At 42.2% G+C, this 26,777-nt stretch overlaps 1 protein-coding gene across 5 annotated transcripts in view; it reads right to left on the bottom strand.

Annotated features, from left to right (window-relative positions):
- Positions 1-26,115, bottom strand: part of CALD1 (caldesmon 1) — a 171,555-nt gene extending 145,440 nt beyond the window's left edge. Inside the window, exon 1 of one of the 5 annotated variants that reach the window (XM_041484372.1) lies at positions 25,897-26,115. The gene's annotated coding sequence lies outside the window, so the exon portion shown is untranslated. The remainder of the gene's footprint in view (positions 1-25,896) is intronic. The other 4 variants (XM_041484370.1, XM_041484374.1, XM_041484376.1 and 1 more) reach the window with 4 other exon arrangements.
- Between the last annotated feature and the right edge of the window lie 662 nt (positions 26,116-26,777).

Below are 26,777 nucleotides of genomic sequence, written 5' to 3'. Positions count from 1 at the left end.
AGGCAGGGAAGGATGCTGTCCTGTACCAGGTAACTCGTGTCCCACCTGACAGGGACCACACCCCACACCAGGCAGGACTCCCAAGGGTGGCACAGTCCTTTTACTCCCCAGCAAACCCCTGCCTGCAGAAACAAGAGCTGGGAAAGTGAGCTGCTTTCCCCCTGGAAGTTTCTTCTTTGCAAGTAAACATCATTGTACACAGTCCCTGTTGCTTAATCCCTCTGGTGGGCTCTGTGCCTTGGAACTTGGATACCTGACAGCTGTTTTCCACTGATAACTGGCCTAAGGATGCCCCCTCTGCTTATTATTTCTTTGATCCAGATAAGCATTTGGTTGTTTAATCAATCACAAAGCTAAAGCAGAAAGAGAGAACATTGAAAAGCCTTACAACCCCACATACTTAATTTAGCCTAAAAGTAATTTCTGGTTAGAAAGGGAAAATTTAATTAACTCTTCTCTATAAAAATGCATAGTAAGATGTGTAGCAAGATCTTACACATTCCTTTGAAGTTTGTCATACATTCTTGAATACCTTTGACAGCCTAAGAAGTTATGTGTCTGCTTCTGATTAGATAATTGAAATAAATCTACACCAAATAAATTCAGATCTCTTAAAATAAACTGCAGAGGTACATGAACTTCGTAAAACACATGTAGTACTTCAACCAAAAGGCATTTCTGAAAAAAAAACAGCTATCATGAAGGAATTTATTTCTTTATTTTTTTTCATGCATGGGGTCTGCAGCTAGTGTCCAAATTTTAATCCAGCCTTAATTCCAGTCAGTACCAACTACTGTTACATGAACTGCAAACCACTGCAGCAGAAGCAAATCATATCTTTTGCACTTACTACTTTCTCCACTTCACACCTATCAGTTAAATGCTCATTAAAAATGACAGATAGCACAGTGTCAGTCACTTGGAGCAAGTGACTCCAAGTCCAGCAAATATTTGCCTGCTATTTCAACACTGTCAAAGCACTGAACCTGTAGAGAAGAGCACTGCTCCACTTGGTCCATTTCAATTCACTGCTTCCAACCCAACAAGCCACCAACCAAAGCAGGTTGCAATACTGTTTTGGCCAGACTACAAAGCCTGGAAAGGTGTGTGTGTGTATATGTATGTAATTACATATACTACAATGCAATGTAGTACATAGACCCAGACATATTACATAAAATGGAATAAAATTGCCTGTACTGCTTGGCAAGGAGAACAAGGAGAATTTGAGAGTACAACTGGGTAATAACTGGTTAAAGCCATGCAGCTACCTGAGACTCAAACAGAGCACACAGACATCAAAGCTTCCCAGCAAGCTGAGAGTGACCACACAAACCTGAGTCATGCTGAGCAGATGGATTTTATCAGACTTATCAATCAGGCAGCCCTGCCAGTCATTGTGCAATGCCCTGCTGAAATCACAAAGAGGATGACACACATGGGATTCCTGATGGAGCATCTTGATAAAAATCCTCATAAACAGTTTACAGCAAGATGACCAAACAGACACAAGAGCATGCTGCAGTCTCAGCTGTGTGACAGATCCTGCTAAAAATGCTGAGATGGTATCACATTGCATGCAGCCAGGAAATTTTTTGGCAACACATTCTCCATCTCACAGCCATGGGGAGATAATATTCCCCTTGTCCTTGATCCTGGGACACAGTCAGATCCAAAAGGAGGCAAAGAGAGCAAGTTTAGGCAGTGGGATAGCACAGAGCAAGGGCTGCAATCACTCAGCCATCTCTCTGCACTGCTCAGGAGCAGGTCCAGTCCAAAGCACAACTGGTGATGACAAGATAAACGCACTTGTAGGATATCCCAGGCCACCAGCCCTGCATGAAGGTACATGAAGTCATGGAGGTGATGAAGTGCCTGACATTTACAGGGAGACCTCTGAATATGGTGATGAAAGATGCAGCAGAGAAGCCTCTGCAAGCACTCATTTGGAAATGTAACTTCGAGTCACAAAACAGCAAGTTAGAAACGTGTCCTGGAATCTACTGAGAAGTCAAGACTCAACTCATGGCCAGAGAAAATGGAAGCAAAAGTACTGAATACACAAAAAAGATGAAAAATTCTACATTGAACCTGGGTCTGTCTCAAACTAACCCAAGTATTCAGGTGAAAATTTCCTTCTAAAGCCTCATGTGGTGGCAAATCCACCTTCTGTTACTTTCCACGAGGCTCACACTGAGGCAGTTAACCACAGTCAGAGCAGAAGTCTGATACTCTGCCATGGTGTGTCCCACCCAGGACATCAACTCTGGAGCTCTGACCCAGGGCCAGAACCATAGAAACACATTAAACATTTTACCCTGTACATATTCTAATGCTTTTCAATTAAAAAAAAAAAAAAAAGAAAGAAAAATCAGAATGCCCCTAGATTTCACCAAAAAAAAAAATAAATAAAAGTGGAGCTACAACCAGACCTGTCACAGAAGACAGCAAGTCAATACTGCCTACATACAGTTTACAGAAGAATACAAGACAAACCTTTGTTACAAAAAGACTGATGAGGAGTAGGAAGATCGTGTGAATAACCATCAAAAACTTCTGGAGAGCAGAGAATTATATCAAAATATACATGTAACATCATGCCTTGCACTACTTTTTTGCCCTCAGGACTTTAAAGTGTAGTTATTTGCTTTTGGGGCATTGAAATACATGGAGAAGGGGATGGGAGTGGATTTTCCAGTCACTTTTTAACATCAGATATGTGAAGTGTCCATGCTAAACAGGAAAAAATTATTTTCCACCAGATGGAGCAGTGCCACAATTAACAAAATTGCCACTACTAGTCTAAAATATACTGAATAACATCACACCTAAATTGAAACACAGCAGCCTTCAAAACCTGTGTTAAACAGTTTATCACCTCCAGCAGTGCCCAGAGCTGGTATTTCTGATTTCATTCTATGATTGTATCATTCCAATCACCTACAAATCTACTGTTCATCCATTCCTTTTCCACAGCATTATTTCAGACTGGTTCTTCAAAAACCTGCACCCATCTTCCTTGTTTCTGTCTGTCCTCTCTGTCACTCCTGACAGCTCTGCCCTCCTTCTCTCTCATCTCAAACTTGCAGCTCCAATACCATCTTCATTTCTTTCCCTCACATTTCCTCCCAATTTCACGTCTCTTGCTAATTTCTACTGTCATGTCTCACGATTCTTTTCTCTTAGCCCTCCTCAAGAATATTAATGTAAACCTGGGGGAGAAAAACATCACAAAAATAATAATCAAAAGACTCTAAACCACAGAACTCACAAGATTTTCTGATTCTTTGAATATCTGCTTTACTTTACAACCTTCTCTGTTCCTTGGCTGTATAAATGCCACAGAAGAATTAGTCCTCTCTTTCACCCACACCCATTTTCTTACCATATCACACTTTAAAAAAAAATACCAAAAAACTCATCCCCCTTGGCTTCTGCACAAAAGTAAGCATGTAAATATCCTAAAAGGAATGCGGCTTGGTTTTCTAACTCAGGTCCACATTGTCTTATAAAACTGTTGATCAGCTGTCACTAATTTGATCTCTTGATAAATACCTAGTGGAAGATATTATTTCTTTATTCCTAAAACTCTAAAAACAAAACTAGCACGGAAGGTACAGATAGCTCAAAGTAAATTCATTGCATTCTGCATAAGTTACACATAAAGAAAGCATTAAATAAAATTTTCTTGTTCTGTTATGTCACTGAGGTGCCTACTGTCTACTGCCACATTTAGTGACACAAGAACACATTTAGTAACTATATTATGATTAATTATCAAAACCTTGATCACCTTCTGGAGATACAGCAGAGCAGTACATCTCACTTATATCATCTCATTTTTCTCCAGTGGATGTGAGTCAATAACGTGAAGTTAAATCTACAACAAATTCCAGCCTGAAAGAACTGGAATTCAGAAAAGAAAGAACCCATCCAGAAAAAGCCTCTAGAGTGTGTGCCTTGCTGGTTATCCCCAGCTTCTGGTTCTTAATGCATGGGACCTCAAAAGCCATTTTGCAGCAGTCCAACAACAGCCTTCGTATTTGGTCTGTAGGAGCTCATTTTCCACACATTTTATTTTGTGTTTCTTGTCTTTGCAGACATCTCTGGATCACTTTTCTGTGACAGCTCCAGACAGGCTCAATAGCACAGTTTATTAACCTTGTAACAAAGTTATTCCTCTTGGAGCTTTAATTAACCAAGCTCAATACTCCTGCTGCAATAGATTTGCACTTAAGGGGTGATCAGAAAATTCCAACTTTGTGTAGTGGGACTTTTGACCCTGTGCACACATAATCTCCAAATGAGTTTTCAGATAGAACTCGAGGGGACTTCTGAACTGCAAGGAAGTGAAAAAAAACCCAACTGTGGGCTCTGGGACATAAGGCAGATGTCACATTTTCTTACCACCACCAAGAGAAGAATCAACCAAACATTGTTCTTCCTGCAGTTCATCACCCTGAGCATAAAAATGTGTCTCTAATTTACTTGTCTGGTTTCAGATTCCAGCTATTGCAAAGGATTTTCTCTGCTAGAATCACAGAGCCCCTTAGTAGCCAATATCTGTCCCCAAGGAGGTACCAAGATTTGATTTTTATTAGAGCCTTCTACATTGTTCATACACAGAACATACAGTCCCTCATTCCATTTTTCTTGTTCCTTAATATATGATTTTGGTTTTGGCTGCATGACAACAATTTATCTGAACAGAGCCACTTAATTGAATGATACAGATTGCACTCTGCAGCTGCCTTATCTTCATCACTGCTCACTGTCCCCCCACCCTCCTGATCCTGGTATCCTCTGTGCTTTTTATCTGAATTCTAAGTAGTAGCAGCTGTAATATCACCCAGTAGTCACTCTCCTTCACTTCTGCTCCTCACTTCATATTTTTTCCCCGAGTTTGCCAGTTCTGGAGCTCTGTAATAACAACTGTTCAAAGAGACCAGCGTGCCTGATACACGTTTCCCAAAACCACGTTGGAATTCCACAGGGACCATCTGCACAAGGATCACCAAACTGACAGAGGGGGCCAGGCCTCCCCGGCTGACCCATTCCTCAGGGATAATCCCAGAGGAGCTGGGGTATTTTCATGTTGCAAAGGCGTGTTTATGGGAGTTACAGGTTACAGGAGTACAGGCACAGTATATTCTGTTGACCTTGGAAATGATCCCACCATTGATTTTATGGACAAAGCTTCCAGGCCCTGCTTTTCCCACCACCCCCACACTGTAAAAACCTTTTTCAGTAGGGGACCTGGGTAAGGACTTTTTTTTCTCTCCTTGTTACAGTGTGTTTTCTTCTTTTTCTAATTAATTGTTTCAGAAATTTGAAAATACGAGCTAGATAAACAGCAAGATTTTTAGGTATGGGACAGGGCAGACCACAGAATTTCCACAACCTCAGAGAAAGTTCAAGGAATCTCTAAAATATCATTCTTGCATGTAATTTGCAAGAATGTGGATAAATGCAAATATTTGATAAGTACTTGTATTTTTCCCTAAGGTTTCAAACACAACAATGAAACTGGAAGCCTGGAGAACTTGGAGCATTCCCAGTACCAACTGGACACTCTTAACCTCTAAACTCCCCACTATATAAATGTGTCATGGGCTTGCTGAGTAGATGTTTATATGCACTTCCTGATTCAGTGCTAACTTTTTCATTACTGGAAAAAAAAACACCAAAAAAACAGAAGCTCTCTAACCCCTTGGGAATGATTTTCCATTAAGGAGGCTTTAGATAGACTATGTTTTTTCAGATTTGGAAAGAAAACCCAAATGAATGTGTATTTTGAGTATCTTTACTCATTTTACAATAACAGTCCAGGGCTGTATGGCTGGAAAAATTTGCAAATTTATTTTTACTAATCTACCTCATGACACCTGATGATGCTTTGCACCAATGGAACACGATTTCCTTAGACAGGACCCTGACAGTTTTTCACTTGCTCCCACAAACAGTTGTTATAAATGAGCAGCCCTTCCAATAGCCTGCATAAAAAAGGCCAACCATTGTGTGAGTATGAAGCCTGCACAAATCCCTTCCCACTTCCTAACAGCTGGGCTCTTTCAAGGCAGGAGAGAAGTCTGATAAAAGCTCCTGTTTGGGCTATTTCTTCCAGAAAGCAAATTAATTTCATTACAACACTGCTCATCCAGTACTTCCAACAAGCCAGCTTCCAATAAATTCTATTTTTCAAGAAGCATAACATGAAAGATCATGCCAAGTACTGGGGTAGCTCACCATTAGCATGTTTTGTCATGATAGAAATCAGAGGACATGGGACAACCAGGAACTGAGTACAAGACTAGAAGCTTCTTTTTATTACTGCCCTAGACTTGACAGTAATGGAGAATCATTGCAGAAAGAATTAAAAACCTAAAAAGACATAGGAAGGACAGCAGTAAATCAGCAATCTAAAATAATTCAGCAGATGCTGTTTTAAGGAAATATTCCAGATCACAGCATTCAGGAAAATTCTTAGGTGACCGGATTTCGAAGGGAGGATAAACTGAAGGAAAAAAAGAGAAATTAAGACATGAGTTGGTGATTTAAGCATCCCCATCTGGACCAGTATTCTGTCTTTACTTATTTGACTACAGCCAGAGTAAACTGAGTTTTAAAGCATGCATCTGGATTTCTACCAGTGAAAGCTAAAAAAAGAATGTTTGCTCTTCTGAAGTGTGATCTCTGAAAAACCCTGACTTCACTTCCAAAATGCCACTTCACTTTAACTGGTCCATGCTTTTAGTGGTGCTTTCAGGAATAACAGTATTAACTTCAGCTGGCTCACAGTGACACCTTCACATTTAAAAACCTGTACCAATCACCTATCAATCATTCACTGCAGCCTGTTTGCTTTAGATTTTCTTTATCCTGCCAGCCACCATCGTGCAATTTCTCAACACCTAGGGAAAAGAAATATCTCAAGGAATGAAAGTCTCAGATAATTGAATATGTTTAGCCAAGTGCAGAATTTGTCCAACAAAGGCAGGTTCAGCATTTAGAAGAATTATTCCATGGAAACAAGAAACAGTAAGTTGCTTCAAAAATGAAGAAGCCAGATGTCCTATACAACCAAAGCCATGTCTAAGTATATGCATTATAATAAACTCTCTTCTCTCTCTGGGGGACCTTGAGTTTGTGTCGCTGTTTCACAGCACTACAGGTTTCAGTCTTTCAGCAGAACATTGCAAACACCCCCAGTGAAGGTGACTGTGAGAGGTCACTCCAGCATGACAAACTGAGTGAATCCAGGGCTGATGAAAGATGCTGGGGATGAAATCCTCGACTTAGAAAAGGTTACAGCAGACACTAAGCAACACAGATTCCATTATGCTTCCCTAAAGACACCACTAAGTCCTGAGCAGTAATCTACTAAAGATTAGAATGACTATACACAGGTGTAATGGGAAAATATGTCTGCAGAACTGAAGAGCATTTCCGGAACACTGCTGGAATACATTGCTTTGTGTGCCTTCAATCACTGTGAAGCTGTCAGACAGCAAGAACTCTCAGTAATTTCTGACTTCAGCTGGATCTGACCTTAGAATTCTACATCACACTGTGCCTTTCAGTGCCCAGAACTTCAAGTCATCTAGTCTCATTTAGCAGGTCTCTCTGCAAATGAATCATCAAGTAAAGGTAAGGAACCCAATTCAAGTTGAGTATCCAATCAAGTATCTAAGCTCCTGGTACGTTTTAATAATTTTTATTTACCCTTATTACTTTTTCAAGATCAAGGGTCATCAGAAGACAAAAAACTCAGGAAATTCTTTGGCTAGTGAGAGCTCTTGTTTCAAATGCAGAAGAAAAAAAAACCACACGCACACAGCTTCCACATTATTGAATGTGCTACACTTCTTTATTGCTGCTCCTGGATCTTAAGGATTTGCTCCTGCTTTAGCTGAAGCCAACACAACACAGTGCAAGACAATTGCCCCTGTCCTTGTGAAATGGCTCCAGTGTAGTCCAGCTTCACCCTCACTGTGCAAAAGGAGAAAGAAAATGTTCTAGAAAGAGAATATTCACCTCATGGCAGAGAAGGGCACACCTTGACAAGCAGCACTGGCTGAGCTCAGGGAGGCTGGAGCAAGCCACCCCTGAGACCCTGTTAAATTCTCCCTGTAACTCATTCCACCACTGGCTTTCCATGCCTCCCACCCCTGAGGTAATGAATGGATCGATATGTGGCATTTAATTCAAATCTATTTCCCACAGGAGTTGTTTTCTCCTCTCATAAGATAAATAATTCCACAGTGGTCAATCTCGCTCTGTGTGCAAACAGCACCACCCCAGCCTCCCCAAAAGAATTATCTGACAACACCTAAGTGGATTAAGAAAGACTTCCAGAGACAGATGAAACCTCTCAGGCCAACACACACATCCATGGTGGGGAAGGGTGGTCCTCTGAGGTTTTTAATTACCAGCAGCTGCCTCCACACTGCAGTCAAGCATTTTGAACTGCATCCCTTATCAGCTTCAAGCCACTGTTCATTGAATCAAGGACAGACATCTAAGGAGGAAAAATATAAACATTCCTCCAAGTTGTTGTTTTGGATCTTTTTAAATCAATTGAACCACAGCAGTCCAAAATATCTATTTTAATAGTAGCAACACAGCAAAATATCTTCAAGATATTTCTATGAAGGAAAAACAATTAGAAATCTACAAATCTAAATATCATTTGTTTAACTTTTTAACACACCACATAACCCTATTAGGCAGTGCATACTGCTGTGTATTTACAGTCATACTTATTTTTAAGACACTCAGCCTGACAAACATTCTTATTGCAGCTCCTTCTTACTTTAAGAGTGCTTGGTGTCTTTTACAAGTCACATTTCTGAGGGGACAGGCAAAAGGAGAGTTCACCAACCAACAACAGTCCACTGTGTCCTCTTACATGATCTACATCATACTAAAGATTCCCCAAAGCAAAAGTTTAAGGAGAACAGACTCCCAAAATGAGACTTGCTCTACTCCCTTTTTCAAAGCATTGCCAGTGCTCATATAAGATGACTGAGAACTTAAATCCCCCATAATTCTTTCACAACTTTAACCCCAAACCATTCCAACTTCTGCCAATTAAGTAGGCCAAAACACCATTCCAAGTTCACTTCAAAGTTACTCTTCCCTGCCCTCGAGGGAACCTGCTGCAGCCCATGCCCATTCTGCACTGCCTGCAAGTTTCCTTTAGTACCTGCAAAAGGTATCCCAAAAAAAGGGATGAATGAGCACCTGTGTCACACCTCCACCTTTACATGGAGCCTCTCACTGGGATAAAAGAGCAGGACTGCACAGGACTCACGTGGAAGCTACCTAAAGCAGAGATGAGGCACTTGGTGCTCCACAGCACCACTTTTCTGTCTCCATAAATCCAAAAAGTTGCAATCCTGCAATAATGGGACTGGATCTACTGAGCTTCCTTCAACAGATATCTCAGAGTTTATCCTCCTTGCTGTTTGAATGTATTTTTCACATTCTTTTCAGATGGGAGGACCCAAAGGGCAATAAACTATCTGTTCTAATGTCACATAACACGTAATTTCCAGTCTCCTACCCAAAAAGTCCATTCTTTCCAGTCACACACTGGCATAGAAGCAAGATGCGTGATGAGCAAACTTCAAGTGAAGCCACATCAGTGCAGAGAAATCATGGATTGATTTGATCCAGGTCATGGAGGCTAGACATTGCCACACTTGCTCATTTTATTTAATTTTTTTTTAAGTCAATGATACTGACCACAAACTTTCATACACAGACTCCAAGCTACTGCCCATCAATATAACTTCTGTTAAAACCCCATGATTTCATGCATGCAGAGAAATTAGGTTTGTGTAAAATAAAAACCAAAACAGATGCCCAAGAGATGTAAATCAGTAAAGACCTACTGATGTTACAATGATTTATGGAGCCCAGGAGTTCAGCTTAGCAAGGCTTTCTGTGTTTGGCACTCTCAGAGCTCACACAATTCTCTCCCTTCCCCTCCTCAGATTCCCATCAAATGCAGCCCTGTAACAGAACTGTTCTTTTCCCAACTTGGCTTCAAGTCATGGCTGCAGCTCTCCATAGTATATAACCTGTCAAGATAAAATATGTTTGGGGACATACAATCTCTACTGAGCATTTTATTGACTTAACTCCACCATTTCTGAAAGGCAGCCAAAATTCTTTAAGGTTTTTAAATGACTTTGTTTTCTAAATATTATCCATGGGCAGATATAAGAACACAAAAAATCCTCAGTTGTTTGTGTAATTTGACTTATGTGCCGTGCATTGCCCATCATGATATATTAATTTTCTTTTGCAAGCAAACAAAACAAATCCCAGCTACAAGTTGCTTGGGACATACACAATGCAGAATTATCCTGGGAACCATTCAGAGCAGGAATTTTGCCCACATAATATCTGCAGGTCATTCAGAAACGACAGTTTTGCTTCTTTAAGAAAAGAGCTACCCAAAGAAAAAAAAAAAAAAAAAAAAAAAAAAAAAAAAAAAAAATTTTGGCTTTTACTACAACTTTTATTTCCAGATGCTGCATTAGGTCCAGGATGGTTAAGATCAAGATACAGAGTTGTTAATGATGCCACAAAAATACTCCCAGTAACATTTCACAGGAGAAAAATGACTCTTGGAAAGACCAGAATATGTGAGAACAAGAATGGGGCCACCTCTCAGGAAGATCCCACAGGTACTCTCGTCCTCTAACATACCCTGGCTACTCAAGACCGTTGTTCCTAAATGCTAAGCCTCCCAGAAAGCAATTCTAAAAACCCCAATGCTCTAAATTGAGCCTGAAACTGTAAACCTAATAATTTGCTCCAGTTGTTTGAATTGGTGATCCAAAAATCAGTTGGTCCACGTTACTTCAATAGGTGTTCTTTGTGAGGAGGAATTGAAAACTGCTCAAGTGGAAGAGCTAGAAACCTGCAAGATCAAAGAGCAGGAACAGAAAAGCTTAGCAGCTGATGATAGCCTTATCTACCACTAATTCTTGGTAGGCATCACTTTAGTTAATAACATCACAGTGCACTTATCACTTCCAGGGCACCTTTCATTAAAGGACCTCTAAACATTCTGTGGGCCCTAATTAAGCCTCAAGCCACAGCATTCCTGTGAAAAATAGCTGCTGAGATTTCCAAAAGGTCAGGAAACAAGTGTGCTCTTCTGGCAGATTAATAAGGCTCTATCCACAATGGGAAGTGACACCAAAGTCTGGAGAAAAATGAAGAGACCCAGACCAGTGCAAGCAGTGCTTGGTGCCTGTGCTCTGACCAGAGAGAGACCTTGCACAGCCTTTCATCATCTTATTTCCACCATGGCAATCTCTGACCAAAGCTGAAGAGCTCAGCTGCAGTCAGCCCATCATCTCTGTGCTACTGCAGAAATCTCAAACATGTTTGCTAGATAAGTGACCAAGGGAAAAAGGGAAAAAATTCTGCTGAAGCAAAACCAAAGCAGCACCAGTGCTGGAGTGCAAGACAGTTATCTCCTGCTCTAGCAAATTGCCACCTTGAAGGAGATCAGTCACAGCTTCAGATGCTGAAGTGTTCAAGATTTTACCAAGTGTTCAATTTTGAAGCTGCCCACTTAACTACAGTTTTGCCAGAAATTTTGAAAATAAAAAAAAAAGCTGCTCTCACCAAGGTGCTTTAAACTGAAGAAAATAGTAGAAAGAAGTGTCAGAGGTCAGATCTGCAACTCAGTTTAATTCACTTCAATGTGCACACAGAAGAATGCAAAGCAATAATTTTTCTGCTCCATTCTGCCTGCAAAGCACAGCTCAAGCCATCACCTCTGTCTTCTGACACTAGTCAGCTATAAGAAACAGGTACCTTAATGTTAAACCTGGCCAGCTGTAACACATTTGCTAAAGTAATTACATTTATTTTTACAGATTACATGGGTTTAAGTTTCACTTACTGATGTACTAGAAAATCAGAAGTTTCAATTTTGCAGCTCAAGTTCAGCACTGTTATAATCAAAGACAGCACCAAGTGCCTAAAGCTGCTAACCATAGACACATTCTAAAAACTGAAATACTACAGCTAGCATGTACTACAGGATCTATATTTCTTATCTGATGGCTCAAAGTAACTTACATCCTTTTCTCTTTTTCCTTTTCATATTACCAAGGCTATGATAATTAGACAACAATTACCTAAATGTTCAAATCTTTGGTCTCTGTCAAATGAAGCCTTTCTCAATCTACATAAGTTTATGTACAAGAAATTATGTTATTCTGAGGTTGATGTCAACAGCTGAAGGTCCTAACAAAATCTGGTACTTCTGGCCATGGAGCAGTGGCTGAGCTGTTTGAAGACAGAACAGCTTTCAAAAATGACATTTCAGGTCTCATGCCCCTCAATGAGCACAACCAGAAGCTAGGAAATGTGAAGCCACTGAATGGGTTCAGATGGGTCAAAGGCAAGGGCAGGCACATATTTCTTTGGGCAGTCTCCATCCTCCACATTAGCAGGAGAAGAAATGCTAAAATAACATTGAAAAAGGAAAATTGACAAAATCCCCACAACAGCCAGAGCTGCTCTTTCAGGAGAGTAACTCCCAATCCAAATGATGACAATTAAAAGTTCCTGAAAGCACAGTTCTGAGGAAATCCAGACTATATTGTGCATGTGCCATGGGACAACCCAGAAGAGGAATGATTACTTTCATTCTGGGAATTTACATTTGTATTTTATTCAAAGCTGCTGGAAGTACCATGCCACAAGCACAAACAGGGGAGTGCCTACAACTTTTGATGTGGGGCTCCTCTAAAGGCATTTCACTGTCTGTAAGGGTCACCTCTGAATATTGTGCTGGGTGTTTCCAAAGCAGACATCTTTCTCTAGAACTCTTTAGTTAGTACTCTAGTCAACACAGAAGCTTTTTTCAGTCTTAAAGGAGATGGGAAACTTGTTTTTTTGGCACCACTTTGAGATATATTCTGTAGAATGACAAGTGGTTAGAAATTAACTTCACCAGAGGTGAACCTGGATATAGATTGCTTGGGTTTCAATTAAACAATATATGCTTATTAAACAATGTAATTGCCTAAAAGCTACTTAAATAAATTGTCCACAAGCTTCCTATTGCTGTGATACTAAACCAGAAATAGCAGAGATCAATAAAGTAAAGCAAAAGACATACAAAATAAAGCAATCAGGTAAAAGAGGAAGCAGTCTGGGACAGCACTGTCCCTCAGTTTCACACAAAACAATGTGTTTGACACTCTGCCCTCTTAGCATGGCTGGCACACCCCAAAATTTTGAACTGCCATCCTTGCCCTGATAGGGAGAAATTGGAAGTGAGCACATCTGGCTCCCCAAAAGAGATTTCAGGGATTGCTGAATGGAAAAGGTGAATTTTGGATGGTGAATTGACTTCATACTTCAGGATCTTCAGCTCAAGATTCAATCCCTTAAAGTTGCAGGATAGCAGCTTACTTCTACTAGGTCTCCTTTGTTTCTATCCCTTTAAAAAAACCTTCCTGATACCACCTAAGGAGATTAATTAAGCTTCACAAAACTTCTTACTTTGAATATGAACTTAAATTTGGAAATCCTAGACAGAATTTGACTTACAATTGGAAATCACAGTCAGAATTTTTTTGCACAATGCTTATTGTGGATCACATTAAAACAGCATGCAATGGACTGGAACAAGGTTCAGCTGGTGCTATCCATATAAACATTGTAAACCACTAATTGCATTTTTTTTTTAACAAAAACAATGTATAAACAAATTCCACTTGCAGAATCAGTGATTTCAGCTGGGTGGAATTCTGCAAATGCCTCTCCTCACCAAGCAGCCAAGTTGGGTAGCCACGAGTGTCTTTATGAATACTGAATAGGGGCATTATGTCCACACAGAAAATGCATGTGGGGAAAGAGGACAGGTCATCTTTCATGCACACAGGAACACCAACACAAGTGGAGTGTGTTTGTTTTCTACTACTCATAGAAATGTCAAAATGTAATTTATATCCAAGATATAAATGAGACATTCTATCTCATCAAAATGGCCCTTCAGTTGAAGCCAATTGCACCTGTATAAATGCAAAGTCACATGCAGTACATAAAGATTTTCTTTCTGGCACTTCAGAGATACTTTTGTGCTCCTTTGTGCAGCAGGCAGCACCAAAGTTGTATGAGAAGCAGCTGCTCCTAGGTACCCTCCTGCCATAGATGTGTTCCAGCAGAAAATTCTGGTTGTTCATTTCTGACACTTGCATGCAGTCTGATCCCACACTGCATCCCAGCACTGAAGTCCAGCTTGCTCCCAGGCAATCTTTCTCTTCTCCAGGCTGCACAAACCAAATTGTCTCAGCCCTTTGCCATAGCAGAGCTGCTCCAGCCTCTGATCCATATAGTGATCACCCTCTGGATTCCCTCCAGCAGCCCCATGTCCTTTTGGTGTTGGGGACCCCAGAGCTGGATGCAGCACTTACAGGTGGGCTCTCCCCAGAGCTGAGTGGCAGAATTGCCTCCCTCCCCTGCTGCCCACGCTGCTTTGGATGCAGCCCAGGACATACCTGGCTTTCAGGGCTGCAAGTTCACACTGCCAGGTCATGCCCAGCCTCTCCTCCAGCAGCACCCACCCCCAAGCTACTGCAAAAAATTAATCCTGTCCTGGCCAAAACTAGGACACCAATGGATATTATTCCCTGGAGTGACAGCATATTTTACACCTAGGAGGAGGCAGAAGTCCCAACCTCTGCCCCTCTCTCGCTGACTTTCCACATGACCTTGGCCATTTTTGGCTCAGTTAAAGGAGCCACAACATGCACAGTGTTGTTTAGCACATACAAGGCAGAACTGGAATTTGGTAAGTGCTGTTCAACTAAAGACAATATTAAAATAGAAATATGGGGTGGATTATAAGACAGAATCATGCTGGAAACAAGCAGAAGAAAAGGATTTCTGTGCTGTCTCAAGCATGAGCTCTCCCACTGGAGTTTCTCTATCAGCAGCATTGAATTTCCTCAGGGGAAAGATCTAGGGAGAAGTAAAAAAATCTCATCTCAAATGCTTCCAGCAACAGGCTCTCTTACTTTGTGCTACCGCTGTGAATCTGGCAGGGCCCTGCAGCTGGCAGGAGTCACTCCTGCCTGGTGCAGAACTGCATCTACGTGAAACAAGCTGGTGATCTCAGACCAATTATGTAAAAACACATTTCAGCATCACCACTGGAAATAATTAGCAGTTGTATGAACCACAGGGACACCAGCTTCTGCTGTGCTTTTTCTGTGGACAATATAATTAGCTTTGGCTCAGACACTGAACACTTAGAAACCTGTAATAGGCTGAGAAGAGGCTTGTAACCCCACTCCCTAAGAACTCGCCTTAAATAAGCAGATAGGGCCATTTAAAACATTCCCTCTACTTTATTGCCTTCCCCCCCTCAATTTTGGGCTACAGATCAAGCTTAATTACCATCATTCTGCTTTCCTTCAAGTCCTCAAGGAAAGTAAAAATGAAAGTTAACACTACCAAATTCCATAGTCTTAAAACATTTTCCCTCCATCACAGGGAGTGCACAGCATCAGCTGCAAACCACATTACAACGAAACTTTACACCACACACCTGAAAACATCACTGCCTCAAACACTGAGTAAAGAAAAAAGCACCTGAAAGCAGTGTTTACACTGGTGGGAAATCCTGCTAAAATCAACTCTGCACCTAAAGCACAACATTTCAAAGCTCACACCCAAGAGGCTGCAGGCTCTAGTGCCAGGTGTGCCTGTACTTAGGTGCTGCTCTACAGGAGAGCAGCAAGCAGGGCTACCAAAACATAAGGAGAGCAACAAACCAGGACAACAAATCCCTCTCTTGCATCCCTTTACTCACTCTTAACCAATACCTTCAACTGGATTTCCAGTTGAAGTCACATCTTCGACTGCATTTCCTCACACCCAGAAAAACAGCAAAGCCCATGCCACAGCTGCAGACTTGCTGTAACACCAAAATATTCCTTTTAACTACCACCTCTTCTGGACCTGAACAAGTTTCAGCTTCTTCTGCCTTTTTGAGACCATAGCTACATTTTCAATAGAGCACAGCCACCTTCCTCCAGTTTTGCAAGATTTAGCTGAGCTTGAAAGATGTAACATTCCCAAATTCTAAAGAATTGACTCAAGAAATATACAGATCTTATTTCACTGCTTCCTCCTGTATTTTCAAGGCAGAGTAACTGTACATGTTACTGTAACAGTACTGTACTTTTGTCTGAACTGGTTTCACAATCAACACAACTTTGTTTGATATGGTTAAAAATAAGGAGCCAAAAACATGAAGCTCCCTGAGAACAGTCTGATTTTGCTGTATTTTCTAGCCATCTGATCAAGGAAACCTGAGGAATCCAGTAAGAAAAATGCACTCTAGCACTCAAAGAAAATTAGATACTTCTTTAGTCCTCCCTGGCACATTTCCCCTGCAGTCCATTCTGGATTTACACAGGTGCTACTCAGAGCAGAACTTGGCCCCTTTCTCTCAGGTGGCCTGACACATTTACTGCAGTGTGCAGATATGCCCATATATTTTATACGTATGTAAAGCACATTTCCCAGACTAAAACCCTCTCCCAGAGAGTTTCCCTAGGTCTCTGTCTGATTCTGGCTTCATTTACTCCCTTGCAAATGAAAAGCATTTCCACTGAAGCCAGTGAGGTAACACTTGTCTTAAACATGTGTGAGATCATGTCAGAGCCATGGTCCATAATAAAAGCAGCTGCTGGTAACTCTTCTGCAAGTTTCCACTCATTAGGGTTTTTGGGTTTTTTGTGCTTGAATTCACATGAGCAATATCCATGGGCCAAGAAACACATTTTAGAATGATAGCTATTTCCCCTTGCTAAAATCTAGAAAGTGCAGCAAACTACCCCAATCCTCACTTAAAAAAAAAAAAAGAAAAAAAAGAAAAAAAGAGTTTATTGTATTTTGTTAATAAACAGAGGTGTTTATGGACAAAACATGTGTGAATGTGCTTTTGGGAATTATCCTATACTGCCTACAGGATAGGGACAAGATGACCTATGTATGGCTTTCCCAGCTTTTTGGTTTTGTTGGGGGAGTTGGTGTTGGTTATGGGGTTTTTTCACACCTATAGCTTCTGGTATTTAATTCTAAATTGGGAAACACTGAGTGTACCTATTTAAATTCAGCCTCAGAGATCTGTAAGCATGGAAGCAGGAGCAATGAAACCAGCTCTGTGCCTGCTAATGCCAACAGCCTTTCCATCAGTGACTTTCCATTGCCTTGAAGGGTCACAGGAGAGACAGAAATAACGTGCTCAGATTATAATGTTTTTTCCAGTTCATCACACCAGTCTCCAGGCTTTCAGAAGTGTATAACTGTATTTTGTCATGTAAGTCAGATTCATAGCCTGTCACCACTTCAATCTGTTCATTTATAACAAAACATATTTCCTGCACATACAGTAAATTCCTTTCATTTTTCACTAAGATGAACTGATCTTTATCAGATACTCTGACACAGAAGACAAACACACCATTACTCCCTCTCCACTTGTTAATAACAAGTTTGCTATATATTGACTCCAAGAAAGGAGCTCACATCTGTTTACAGATGATAGTGAACAGAGGGGAGGGAAAAAGGCAAAACAAAACAAAAAAATGCCTATTTTTGAAAAGCAATTAGCACTATGGCAGATGGCACAAGAATGACAAAGTAGTTTTTGGTTTGACAGGTGAAGCAATAAACATCTTTACTGACCATGGGGAGAGTGCAGAGCAGCAGAGTTAAACACCAGGAGCTGCTGCAAAGCTTCTCTAGAGGCAGCCAGAATGAGACTGCACAAACACCGAGGTGGGACACAAACCAGTTAGGGAAGAGAAAAACCAAAGGAAAAATGACTCCAAAACATGCTTTGTTTACATTTCCCTCTTTTAAGAGGTAAAAGAAAAACAAAGCAGTCTCCCCTCTCCCTTTGGAATCATGGAGATGGTAAAAATAGAAGAAATGAAAAGCATTTTTGACCACACAATAACGCTTATTGCATTCAATGTGATTATTGCTCAAGGACCTTTTCCAAAGGCTCCAGATGCCATTTAAAAAGCTGATACAATGCAGAGTTTCTCCCAATCCAAATCCTGAATGAAAAAAAAATATGAATGAGATTAGATAAGTAGTTATTTTGGTCTCCAAACTTGCTACCCCTGATCCTTCTAAGAGCTGGGAAACAGAATTATTCAGGTGCTACTATTGCACTACCCAACAGTCAAAACCTGACCGTGCTTCTTTTGGCCACATTAGAGCTCCTCAGTGGGCAGGTCTCGGCATGTCTTTGTGATAATGGTCAAATGCCACCTCCTCAAAAGCGTTGCTGGCCAGAGATGAAAAGTATTTGCTGGTTTCAAATCCAGGCAACCTGTCCTGTGGCTAATACCGCTGTCAAACGTGGCCTCACAGCATGAGCATGGTGTGGAACCAGTGAGGAGTAGTCTGGGAAATCCAATTGATCCATCAGCCCTCCTGGCCACAAAGATGTGGGTTTTCAGCAAAATTACATAGGAGATATCAGAGAATCTCTAAACTCACCAATATGACACAAACAATGTATTTTGAAGATAGCCCATGCAAAACAAACAACAAAAACTCCAGAAAATCTCCATCAAGCAAAGCACACTTTGCCTTAAAGTACATTAAGCCACTTAAACTGCCTTTCTCCATGTGAAATAAAATCCAGCTACACCAACTGCTTTATCCCCATGATTTTGATGGCAGAGAGCACCAGCCCCCAAACAAAATAAGCTGAAAAGCAAGAATGTAAACACAACTGTGCTCCAGTGACTTTGCATCTCCGTGTTGTCTGTGTGGGGTTTCACTGCCTAAAAACTGATGTGGTGGAAAGGAAACCCCTGAGAGCTGTGTGGAGCACTGGGGACCCCTTCTGCAGCTCCCACCCAAAAGACATTGCTCCCTTCCTCCCCCCAAAACTCATCCCTATTTATACACACACCTGTATTTGCTTCACTCCTGTGGTCCCATCCCGGACCCTGGAACACTGGCATTTAATCATTGCTTTTCTTAAAGTTAGTGCTCTATACCTAGTGAGAATGAGATTTTGTCCACTAATCCCAGTTTTTAGTCATATAAATGCACACTAGGTGCACTGAAGACCAAGGAACTACGTTTATATATGTATGCACTGGTAAAGGAAATGTTCTTTCCTTGTTTGGGTTATATGGGGGGGGAGGAGAGGAAATAGGCTGGTGTGTCTGGTTTTAGAAGGAGGGTTAAGTGGCAAACAAAACTGACTGAAGTTTACAGGGATCTAAATAAAGGAGCAAGAAAAAAGCTGCTCACAAAGCTTCTAATAACACACAGCAGAGAAAGCAGACTACATACAAAAGTTTCTGCTTTTCCTCTTTATTGACAATATGCTCCTTGACTGCATACTGTGTCCAGTGAATAAACCATTTACTATTGTGGTTGGAGTGAATGAAGCTCAGACCTTTCCCATATATGGCTGGGCCTTTTAATCACCAGGGAGTGAGGAGCAATGGAATTTTCCTGGCTTTCTGGGTTTGCAGTGCCCTCTCTTGTACAAAATATCATTTCCCAGAGAGTGCTTGTTACTGGGATTTTGACCCAATTTCCTGCTGTCATTGTCCTTCAGGGGATGTGTAGAAAACCAAACAAAAAGGGCCAGCTTCTTGATAGCAAGCAGCTCACAGGGAATTCTGAATCCCTCTAACTCAAGGAAATCAAACAGACTAGATCCAATGTATATTTTAAAAACACCCTCAGTATCATTTACATCACTCAATGTATCCCAGTGCAGCCACTGAAATGAAGTTCAGATTCAGGCCAGCTAATGCCCAGGTCCTCCCTCATTTTCACCAATGCAGCAAAAAAGAGATTAGTGGTGTTTTAAATTACTAGGACAGCAGTAGGGAAATTCTCAGCTGGCCTGCTTTTGTCAGTATAATATACATTAGCCACAGAAATGCTTGGCTCTGGATCATCTGGATTGCCTAAATGCTCTCGTTCATATTTACAGCAATTAAAATGCTGCACTTCAGTCTTTATAATCCAAGCTCTGTTTGAAGTGGCAAAGCAACAGCTGTGGCTTATCAGACATCTGAATGAAACTTCTCATTTTCATAGAAGGGGTGTGGCTCTGCACATGGGGATATGCTGTTCCCAAAGCCAAACAAAGCAGAAAAACCTCCCTCCCCTCTGCAGAGCCAGGGCTGCAGCCCTCCAAAGTGATGCTGGCTAGAGGCATCCTGCAGCACCAGAGCAGGTGAAGCTGTGCAGGTAAATGAGAGCTGGCCAAACATTCTCCAAACCACTCCTATTTTCCACACATTTTAGCCAAGCTCCTGGAATTTCTTTTCCAAACCTGTGAGTTTTAACTAGGCCAGAGCAAAGCCAAATTCTCCCCAGCCCAATGACTGTTGAAATCAATGAGGTTATCATGAGGTCATTAGGAAGGTACACATAAAATCCTTTGCCTCCTCCCTCTGCAGCTGAGCCTACTCAGACTAAGAAGAAATTGTCCTCAGTACAGCAGCTGATATTAGAAAGGAATGGTCTGGGCTATCACACTAGCACTGCTAGGTCCTCTGAGATTGAGAGGAATTACAGAAGGTCATGCCTTTGGTGCTTCTGGGATGAAAGATTTTACCAGGGTGAATGCTGTGGCTCAAGGGGGGAAAAAAAAAAAAAAAAAATCAAGTGAGGGCCATTTCACCATTAGAGAGCTCACTGTCAAAGAATGAAGTGGGAAAAGGGTAGTAACATGCCCTGTGGCAGTGAGAAAGGCAAGAGAGAACATCAAAGCCTTGCAAATAAGAAACAAACAATGGCCTGATCACAGACTGCTTCATTTGGGCAGAGCTGCCTTTGAAGATGACTGGAATCCAATGGGCACCAGCCTGCAGGATCTAACCTTGACTTCTGAAGGAGCCCAGGAGCTGCTGCTGGGTGAGGGTTTGTCCAGCCCTGCTCTGCTCCTCCCTAGGCAGAGCCAGCTCCTTTGGACAAGGACACAAAACGAGCTGCCAGCACATCTCAGGCCCTTGGTTTGCACAGCTGCCACAGGTTCAGGCCCCTTAGCCATTCCACATCATGAACATCATTCCTCTTCACACCAAGCTATTTAACTTTTAGACGTTAAATAGCTTGATTAGTTAGTTAAATAGCTTGACACTGTGATTTCCATACCCCTTAGGTCTCCACAATTTTGGGGGAAGATTGGGAAGGTCACACATACATGTACATGCAGTGACACTGTCTTCCTGCATTTAGCAGTACCTTTCCTCTTCATATCTGTTGGCCTACAAAGTTACCCTTCTGAATAGTTCCCAAACCAGAGCATTTACATCAAAACTATCTCCACAAATCTATTTATAACCCTTCTACGAGCTAAATTCCAAAGATTTTTTTTTCTTTGCCATTTAAGGACATAAACCAGAAAATGTGCAAACGGGTGGGTTCCACTTTGCTTCACGCCCTCCACAGCAAGTCTCAAGGGAAAATGCTCTTTATTTGTATTCTGTACACAAGAGGGTGTGGAAACATGTAATGTTTCCATTGCCTGAAATCTTTCCCTAATATTTTCCCCACTGCCGCTTGGCCTGGCCCCAGGGGTTACAAATTCAACTGCTCTCATCAACATGAGCCTGAACAAGCAGATAAGGTCCAGCAGCTTGCTGAGTAGTTTTTTTCTTCCAAGCTCATGACACTGTGGTGCATCTGTAAGCAAAAGCTGCCTTTGTGCATTTTTGGAGCACACATGACAGCTTCACAGGAAGGTTGGTCCAGATGTAGCACCAACAATTCAATCCTCAAGCACACAGGAAATTCCCTGTAGACATGACAGCACAGCATCACCACTGAGCCTGGTCTGCCTTCACCTCATTCCCTGGGCTTCAGTGGTTCTATACCCATAATCTAGAAATCTAACACATCTGTGTGAACACACCAAGAAAACAGTCTAAGGTGGTCTGGGAAACCAGTCAAAAATAAGGTTTTAGGCAGTGCCTAAACTTGTCATTTTGGTATTGCAAATTCTTTACAAACACTAATGAACTAAGCCCCAGCAGAGTCATGGGCTAAATACAGAAAGGTACAGCTTATCCTTTACTTGAAGATACAGAAACAGACACACGGCCATTAAGTGACTCACCAGGTATTTATGACCACAGGAAAAAATTCAAAGGAGAAATTACTCCAGTGGCTTAAGAGGTTGCTGCTTCTTTCCCTTTCTTTCACCTGCTTCCTCAGCTATTTGGTCCAGCCCTCACTGCAAGCCAGCAGGACAGTCCCCACAAGCAATTCTTCTAGCCTCAACACTGCTGTAGACAAGATTTTCTGCTCAGGAGGTGCCCCTGTGCTTCATGGACACTTTTCCCCTCTTGAGGGGCAGGAAGAAGGGAAGAGACATCAGTTTGTGGTGGAGGTTCCAAAGGAAAAATGCATGGAAAGGAACAACTTCCTTAAAGCAGGATGTAAGCCACCCAGCTAACATACCAGCTAAGTAACAGAATTACACTCCCTAACCTTTTTGGTTGATCCAATCTGTTTCAAGAAATACAGGAGCAAGCTCCCCCGGGGGTGGGAGGGATCCCAAATTACAGAGTGCTGAGCATCCTTCCCTGCTGGGCTAATTGAATGCACAAAAGCATCAGGAAAGAAAAAAAAAAATGTTATATAGTTCAACAGTCCTGTGACCTCGGCGTTTCATCCAGAGAGGTCAGATCTTATATGACCTTCAGATGCCTCTGAGTCAAATTTCAGCCTTAGCCAAATCCTAGACAAGCAGCAGCTACACCTTCCAAGCAGGAGCAGCTCCCCAAGAGGAGGTGCCTACACATAGGGTAGGTGCCTTCCTTCCAGTACAGTGCCCCCAAATCTATTCTCACCCATTTGGCCACTCAGCAGCTCTGCACAAAGCCAGCAAACCATCCCCTGCACGCACACCTTTCCCAAAGCAGCAAGGCAGCAACTTCCTCACTAGAAGCTGCCAGGGGGTAGTTCCTAAGATGAGAGTTTTTAAAGAATGAAAGCTTGCTTTGAATGCAGGCTCCCACTCTCTGCACTCACAGGCCTGAGTGCCTCAGGCTTTGTGCACCTGGAGCCCAATCCTGCAAACTCCCTGTAAAGCTCCTCTCAAAGGCAACGAAATGCTCCCAGGACTGCACTTCCCCTGCTGCCCTGTTACCTTTTTTGGTGCTTTCTCCCACAGCCAGGAGAGTCCAGATGAGCCCTGCAGATGGACAGTTATGCTCTCTTGGCCCTCTCTTTCTTAGGCATATATGGTTTCCTGTCCCTCTGCGCTCACACACTGGGATCAAATGTTCCAAGCTGCACCCTTGGCAGATAGGGGTTAAGAACTCCACTGATCTTTAACACAAAACTCAGGCAGCCCACAAGAACAGGTCTCATGTAAGCAGCTACTGAGAAATCAGAGTATTTTCCACAGCCCCAGAACATTCAAGAGCTATTTGTCCCGCAGGAAGGAAGTCCTGCAGGCTCTCACTTTTCTGCAGTGAAAAGATCACCCCCACAGGCAGGGCTGCTCCAGCTGTGCAAAGGGAAGTGTGAAACAAGGAGGATTTCCAGTCAGGCTCCTGATAGAGCCTCCCTGGCATCTTCATAGCACAGAAGCCATGTCCTAGCAGGCAGCCATGGGAAAAGCCTTGCCCTACACCTCTGTGGTCTCCCCACCTGGAATAAGCAGCACTGCTCCCGAATCCTGGATGGGACTGAGCAGATGCTGTGTCACCTGTGGCCCCATGAATTATATCAACAAAAAACCTTCCCATCTAAATGCACTTCAATTTTCCCTCTAATGCCAGCCAGAGGAACTTACACCCTTCCCCACTTTCCTTTCAAATCTTCCAGTGTCATTGTTGCATTGTGCATATCAGTGATGGACAAGAAATCAAAGCATAAGGGAAGTGACCCCTTTCTCTGATCCATGTCAGAATAATGCTGTGAGTAGAGGAAGAAGCAGTTGTAGAAAATCCCCCATTCTCCTAAAAAGTGCTTACATCACTCACTGTCAAAGTAGATTCAGAGTACACAGGACTCCCCTTGCATCAGACCCTGAATCCATTAATGGTGATATTGATTTCACCAGGACTAATCCTGTGAATGAAGGCTGTGGAATTGATCCTCTTGTCATTGCAAGTATCAACAAAGAAGAGTTTTCAGGAAAAACAAATTATTTCAATTGAGTCTCTTGTTCACAGACACGTCATGTGGTATTTCTTCCCTCCCATCATGACTTAGTCTACATTAACATATGCAGGTTTTATTAAGATTGCCTATCAAAGCAGTTTCTTCAGAAAAGGCAGACCTATCATTTGTTCAAATACATTGATAAAAGTTCTACCCTGCTATATCTTATTATCAATTACCTTTACCTCATTGCCAATTTAATAAAGCAAATGGACTAAAAGCTTGGCTGCATTTGTAATTTACGTTAAAAGAGTCTGTTCTGTTGATTTTGGTGTGTGTAGTTTTAGGGTCCCATCCTGTCTAAATGGCAGGAGGGAAAGATGAGACTTGCTGCAGATGAGGACTTACTGCTACATTTAATGAGACAGAAAAAGAATGGAGGCAGAGTCTGAGGGTTCTCCAATGGCAACTCATACAAACACAATCATTCACAGTACGGTATCTAAAATAGACAAATTATAATAAATACCTGGTTCTTACAAAAAATCCCACTCTGCCTCCTTATTTTCTTTGAGCTGCTGCCAAGGAGGGAATGTGTTATTTTCCCAAATTATTCTCCTGTCTGCCTTTTAGCAGGGGAAGCCTTCTCAGGCAGAGTTGTACAAAAACTCTGAAAAGAAATTCTCCTCTGAAAACAAGTACTCCATAAAAAAAAAGTCATTTTAAAACAGTTATGTTTTCATTCTTCCAAACAACACTTGACATATGAGACCAATCTGTTCTACCCCTGCAGGTCTGGCCAGAGATTAGCAGCTTGGTCAGTGTCTGCAGCTACCAAGCATTCATCTGCAACTAACTTCCTCCCTCCCTTCATTTTCCCAGCCCTTTTCCCTGAGAAATTCCCTGCTATGCAGAATATCATGCTATCAGCAGCCAGCCTTGCACAATGCTTTCCAACTGTCCCAACATGTCAAAGGAGCTGGGAAGGGGAGCCTGCTAGCCAGCTCTCCCCAGCAGCACTCTGACAAACAGAGCCAGACTTCCAAGAGCTCCAGTCCCACCCAAGCACATTCTTGAATCCCCCTCCTTTTAACAGGAAAGGCAACTTCACAAGAAACATTCTTGTTGGAGGCTGAAAACAAAAACTGATGCCATCTATTGTCAACAATACTTCTGTGAAAGGCTGCCATGAGGGACATCTGCCTCGGCGAGTATCAGATCACTTACATTAAGCAGAGCTTCGCTGTGTCTGTATCAGTTACGCCCCGAGACTGCCCTTGCAGTCGGGCTGCCCTGCAAGCCCACATATTAAGTTGCAAAATTAAAAGCAATTCACCAGACCTTAACACACTAAAAGCTTTCTCATTGTAATTCCTCCATTAAAAAAAAAAAAAAATTAAAAAGGGGAGGGGGGAAAGAAAAAATAAAGGAGGGTTATTAGGTTATTGGTCCACTAATGAGCGCACCAAAGGATCAAAAATGGAGCGGTGGGACCAGCACAGATCCTGCCCTGCAGCTCCTCATCCAGCTCCAGCGGGGCGAGCAAACACACATCCCCCCTCCACCCGAGATCTCGCCCAGGAACATCTGGAAAGGGGGGGCACGGAGAGAGAGGAGCAGAGCAGAAACAGCCTGGGACAGCTCGTTCGGAGCCGCGGGCTGCTCCATCCGCAAGGCAGAGGCGAAGGCGAGCCCGGCTCGCTCCCAGGCAAACACGTCCCGTAAGCCCTTCCTTACCTCTGGCTGCAAAGTTTCCAGCTAGTAGGAAGGAAATGAATAACTGGCTGCTCGGGCAGGAGCGCAGCGAGAGAGGCGCACCAGCAGCCTCGCACACACACACACAGCCCTATTCAATAAAAGTGCAGCTTTTCCTTGGCCCCTCCCAAAAGTCAATGCTAAGTGGATACATATCCCTTATGTTTACAATTGGCAGGCGGCGGAATGCATTGTCCTCGATTTATTCCGATGGGCAGCCAATGGCTGTGCGCAAGCCAAGGTGGGCTCAGCCTGCCTGCAGAGATGCCTGTCATTCCCCAGGCATGCTCAGGAAGCCACTCATCAGAAAACCAAGACCTAAAAAGCTCCGAAAATTCGTGCGAGCTGCCAAAACTGTCTTGCTACATGCCCTTTTTTGGTTATCCTTAGCAGGGCCTCTGAAAGTAAATCCTCTGTCAGGAACAATCATAAGAAATGTTAATCTTGGAGAAAGAGGCTGTCTTGTTGGACACAAACGGAGCTTAAAAAAAAGGAAATGCGCTGAATGGAAAGGGATACAGTAAACATGTTTACTTTTTGCACAGGTTTTTTTTTTTTAATCAAATAATTTCACCACAGCTAAAACTACATTGTATTTTTTTTTAACGAGGACCACATGTAAAAGGCAACAGAAACACTCTGCTGCGCAAGCTTGATTCTAGAGAGAGACACCAGTGGGAAAGGCACATGAAAGATGAGTTGGCAGGCTTCACAGCCTGATTCCATTTCAAACAGCACAATAGAAGTTGCAGATAGAATAGCCATGTTCTGAAAAATAACTTTTAGAGAGATTTGAAACTTCCATGATGATCCTTGGCAAGCTGGACTGTTTGGGTGCACAGGTTTAGTTTGTAGTCCCACAA

The sequence above is a fragment of the Pyrgilauda ruficollis genome, unplaced genomic scaffold, assembly GCF_017590135.1.
Source record: "Pyrgilauda ruficollis isolate IOZ18807 unplaced genomic scaffold, ASM1759013v1 scaffold66, whole genome shotgun sequence".
NCBI lineage: Eukaryota > Metazoa > Chordata > Aves > Passeriformes > Passeridae > Pyrgilauda > Pyrgilauda ruficollis.
This window is presented reverse-complemented; position numbering and strand designations above follow the sequence as displayed.